This window comes from Phoxinus phoxinus (genome assembly GCF_949152265.1).
Source record: "Phoxinus phoxinus genome assembly, chromosome: 21".
Taxonomy (NCBI): Eukaryota; Metazoa; Chordata; class Actinopteri; order Cypriniformes; family Leuciscidae; genus Phoxinus; species Phoxinus phoxinus.
In genome coordinates, this window is record NC_136896.1 from 5,838,614 (window position 1) to 5,844,613 (window position 6,000).

Below are 6,000 nucleotides of genomic sequence, written 5' to 3' on the forward strand. Positions count from 1 at the left end.
TCAAATATTAGATTTATTATGGTTCTCTATGATACAAAGTACACTTGTATCATAGAGAACCATAATAAATCTAATATTTGAGAAACAGAAATATAAAATATTGCGGAATAATATTGCGGAACAAATATTGCGGAACAACACTTGTTGTTTCATATAATATGCAATTACAGATGAAATGAGAAAATGTGAATGTCCATTCAATTGAACCATTTTTTGGTGCTTCACACTTCATGTATAGTTGTCTCCTGCCACATGCATTTCGAGGGTGTGAAACACTTCCAACAAGTTAATTAATTATTGAATTTAATTGTTATTCTCGGTATCTTTCTTTGCTCTAACAGAGTTGGCTTGGATGAATTATTTTTCTGTCGCTTTGCCAAATGAACTTCCTTCCTTGTTTTCTGTGCACTCTCCTCCACCGGGAGAAAATGAATTCTAAATAGCCCTCATAGAACATAAAAGTCTAACGCCTCCGAGTCAATCAGGTGTCAGACTACAGATAAGACGTTGCGTCAAACTCTCAATGGTGTGTCATTCATCGCACTACTGTCCTCCTCCTCTTGCGGAACCAAGGGAGCGTGAGGAAATGAACATAATCAAAGGTTTTGTTGCCTTCACAGCAAACATAGAACAGAGAATAATGGAAATCACTTACAGCTTGATGGGAAGACAGCTGTGTTTTAAAGTATGTGTTTTCCTTCCATTGTGTTCTCTACTGAATATGGTTTGAGCTGTTTATGTGAAACAGTAAATATTAGACACCTTTTTATTAAAAATCAATCCAAATAAAAGTTTTTGGATATTATAATATATATATTTTTTGATCTTATAAATTGCTTTAAAAGTCTTTGAAGTTTAAAGGTTTATCTTCATGGATGGATGGGTGGATGGATGGATGGATGGATGGATGGATGGATGGATGGATGGATGGGTGGGTGGATGGATGGACAGACAGACTACCACTCATTTTCAGCATGCCATTTTATTTGCTAAAGTTAAATCTGAATCAATTTAATTAAAAATCATTTCGGTGCATGTAGACTGTGATATTATAATGTGTTTATTTTTCTTTATGTGTGATATCTCAGAATAGCATGTTATCAAGCTAGAGTTAGAAAATGCTGAAGCTTGATGCGACTAACACATCACCACCACCCCTTTCGTATATCTAGTGTGCTGAAATGTCAAGTTTTTTTTTTTTTATTCCCATAGATGGTGTTGCTTGCCCCAGAAATGAGTGCAGGCACTATTCATCTGTGACCTACCTTTCCATTTCAGAACATCAAGACAAACCTGTGCTTACTGCCGCCAGAGAGTAGCTCGATGGCTCTACGCAAAACTGGAGGTGGGGGATGGGGGAATGATGAGGGAAGATGGGAGAGGAAAGTTTTCAGGATCCAGGGGCGGTGAAATAAACCGAGAAACTCAAAGATGAACATCAAATGAGGCACTTGAGGTGGATGAAGGGGAGGGTTATGACAAGAAACTTCAGACAATGCTTAAATTCTCAGTGAGAGCCGGTAAAGGAGATTTTAGAGGTGAGCTGTGTTTGATATCCCTGTGATGAATGTGATGGCTGTCTACCTAAAATATGCCTGTCCCTGATATGAACTTTAGGATTGGATGACTATTTCATGGAGGACTTCACCGATTACATTTCTTTCCAGATTTGATAGGTTGAGTCGCTAAAAGGCAGCAAACAATGGTGCAAGTTTTAAGAAATGTTGTGAAAAAACAGTTTAGAACATTATTGAATCGTTACATACATCTATCGTTCTATATATCTATCGTTCTATCTATTTTGAGTAGAGCCATCAATGATGATGGCACTATGATACCATGCACAATGGCAACATATAATCAAAGGCAATTACAATACTTACAATGAAGGTAAACTGGACTAGCGTTCCAGAAGTTTTAAAGCAGAATGTGAATCATACTTGAATTGAAAGTACTTGAATTATTAAAGTGGGAAAAGTTTTCCAGGTGGATGAACTTGATGTAATGAGCTGCTGTAATTATTGTGGGTGAACAGTGCTTTACAGTCAATCAACAATTGGATTTATCTTTAAACGTAGTATGTTTGATGAACTTTAAAAGCGTTCAGGCTTGTCTACACATAATTAGACTACAATTGGCCTTGGTTTTGTGTGTATGCTCTGATGGGCAGAGAAGATGTTCGATCATGCAGTTTGTCATGTTTTCCTCGGACAGACAGAAATCGTTTTTCTGCTCTACTTTTCTTTAATCTACTGCATAAACTATAACTTTCCACCTATCTAATCAATTTTAAAGCATCTGCATGTCTAATGTCACATCGTGAGAAGGGCACATGTGATTAATAAACCGCCACTTTTCCCCAATGGACTGGTCTGCAGAAGCAAGTCTGGAGTTATGGCATGCATGTCAGTTCATATTTATCACACCCATAAGTTACAGTGTCTTTGCATCATTCTCCACCCATCGTGTTCATGTTGAGTACCATGCTGCTGTTCATCATGTGGCCATTAATTGATGCTCATGAGATATCCATCAGTGTCACTATCTGTGCTGTCGGTCGAGCAGGAGAAAAATGTGAGATGCGCTACTTGTTGAAATATGAAATATGTACTGTATATGGCTTCATCTTTCCTTGCATTCATTGTCATGAGTCCGCCACTTCCAGTAATTAATTATGCTCTTATGTTTGTGCGCTATTCCATTCATAATGAGTTTTCAATCACAAATAATTATTATTTTTTGTGTCAAGACTTTGAAAGGTTGTTCTCTCAGACAGTATTGTTAGTATAACAAATTGTTATATAAATCATGTTTGTGTCATTTTCCATTAAATTATACACTACCATTCAAAAGTTTGTTGCCGGTAATGTTTTTGAAATACGTTTCTTATATGTTTACCAAAGCTGCATTTATTTGATAAAAAATACAGTAGTAATAAGTACTATTTCAATTTAAAATAACTATTGCAGATTTGATGCTCAAGAAAAAAAAAAAAAAAAAATTATATTGTAAATGTCTAATTTAAAATAATATAAAACAATTTTACTGACCCCAAACGTTTCAAAAGTGGTGCATAAAAATGTTTGCATTGCATATGATATTTTGACTTATTTACAGTGCATAGATTGTCCTGATTTTTTATTTATTTTTATAGACGAGCTAGAAACAAGTAAAAAAACATTTGTAAGACTAAATAGATTTAGTATTTTATGCAGTGTTGCTTCTCGAATCAATGCTTCTTGTTTTAAGGTTTTGTAGATATTTCAACAAAAAAAAAAGTCAATAACTGATGATTTCATTTGATTCTTGCAACACTTTCTCAGATTACACCTTAATATGTTCTGTTCATACCCAACTCGCTTTGCCATCTCTCGGACATTGACATTCAGATCCATGATGATCCATAACTCCTGAATGTTACACAGACGTTGATTGTAAATAATTTGGCAGCAGTTTCTTGGGTCAGTCGTGTGAAGTAAAACCGCTCCCTCTTCATATCGAGTCCTTCTGTTCTTCCAGATGCCAGGGCAGAGAAAGAAAAAAAGTGTGATATATTGACAGAGAAAGGAAGAGAGAGAAAAATAAAAACATTAAGAGCAGGTGTCATGGTGCTTCTCAAACACTTTCACCCCATCGTGCTGCAGAGTTTGCACAAAATATGACTACTCTAAAGTAAGGTACAATGTTTTCTTTTTGGCCTTGGTGCAAAAAAAAAAAATAGTAAAAGGAGCGGATAGATAGATGGTAGATAGATAAGTGTTTTTGTTGTTATTTAGTGTTTTGTGAGAAAAAGGCCTTTTCTTCTAGGGGCCTTCAGCCTCATTGTCTCCCCTAATATGCTCTGTCTGTCTCCCAGAGTTTCCAGGAATACGCAACTTGGTACCGGAATAGAGCAAACTTGAGTGATAATGCAGACATGAAGAATTGACCTTGAGAGATGGATCGCCCTCTGAAAAGCGAGCCTGTAGCAAGAGCGTAGCCACAAATCAATATGTTTAAAAGGCAGCACATCCCTCTATGGTGAGACGGATCAGCTGGATAAATTCGAGAGATAGTTATTCAAATATGGAGATCAGTGTTAGGGCTTATTTGGTGACGGATGTTCTCGTCTAGCTCCTCGCAGACTTGAAATGGCATTCTGGACAATTAAAGTCCTTTAGTCTCTCCTGTTGACGCTGATTGGAATATAATTAGATGAAGGACATATTATAGCCCAATGTGTGCAGTCCATTTAGACAATGGAACATTCACATTACACTTTACAGTAATACAATGTGCTCTGCGAGTACAAATGTATTCGCAGAAATGCTTTAAAGCTTTATTGTGATTAAGGAGGAGAGACGATATGAGGATAAATGAGATCATATGTGCCTTTTAGCTCTGGTATCCTGCATAACGTTTTCTTTAACAAAAAATAAGGAATGATGATAGACACTGATATTCATGGAATTGATATTGGAGTATGGAACCTCTTTAGAGACTCCCTGTTTTAAGGGATCCAGTTTAAGCTGGTTGACCAAAGACAATGTTCCTAAAACCAGCTTGATTGTCTTAAGATGGTATGACTATGGTAACTGTTTTTGTTTTTTTGTCCAAGATGGTCTGTCGGCTTGCACTGTCTAAAAAACAGTTTAGACCAGCTAATAGGCCAGCTTCTGTCCAACAGCATCTAATGACCAGCTTGGACCAGTTAGACACCATGTTCCAACACACCCTAAAATTTATTATAATCTCAGCCTAAAATTTAAAGTAATTTGAAATTGAAGTCAGATTAATTCAGTTAGAATCAAATTTAAACAGAATTCTAATACATTAATTTAACTTTACAGAAATGCAAATAAAAGACCTAAATGCATTATATAAAAGATTATAGAATAACACAAGATGCGTCACTCGAATTGTCCCGCCTTCTAAATAAGAGCTAATCGCCGATTGGTAAAGTCATCGCGTCACTACATCTGCCGTTAGAAGCTCCAGTTCCTATAAAAAACACTCAGACGTGCACTTCCACTTCGCAAGCGCATTAGCTTGATCCAGCCTGAAAAATGCTTGATCAAGCCGGATTCGTGCGTTTAGAAACACAATTTATGAGTCAGTTGTTGTCAGATTCCATTAGTGATTTCAAATATGAAATTTAATCGTAAGCTTGGAGAACAGTTTTTGAGATTTTGATGTTTCCCCATTCAAAGAGATAGAAGCTGCACTTGCATGCTCGAGAGGAATTTCAAAGATGGCCGCCGAGTGAAATTTCTTCAAGGGACTTTGATTATACCTTCGCCAACACCATTGGATTCCATCGTTGGGCCAATGGGTAGTCCTTACAATTGAAAATTTAAAGGAACAACATTTATTTGATATGGAAATCTTTTGTAAGATTATATATGTCTTTACTGTCACTTTAGATCAATTGAATGCATCCTTGCTAAATAAGTAAATGCAATGCTGTCTGATAGATATAGTTGAAAACACAATGATTGAAATCAACAAACTTCTTTATTGCCCTGTAGGCCAATCTCAAACCTCCACTGCCCTTGCATGAACACCGACGCTGGGCAGAACTGCTAATTAAAACAGGATTAGGTCCGTGCGTTTTGATTAATTACCTCACTGAATGTAATGCAGCTAACACTGATGATCCTCTGCTCATGTGTCGTGTTGGAGACTTGAACCATTCATCAAGAGCAAAGGGTCAAGCACACAACAGAACTCTGACGGTAAAACCGTGTTTCCTAATTACTTCTCATACGACAGCATCAAATGGCCTAACTAACACACATAAGCAATAAACATTACGTATGCACACACTCCATCTTGTTTGACTCTGTCTGCATGTCTCCTGATATGCATTATTAACTTATTTCATCTTTTAGTCTTTTAAAACTTAGTGTTTTTTAATACTAACTTAATCAGTATTTATGTAAACAGTATTATAGTGTGGTTTTTAGGCATTATATTAGTGTTAGGTCAGCTATGCCAGCCAATATGTCAAGTAATTGTTGA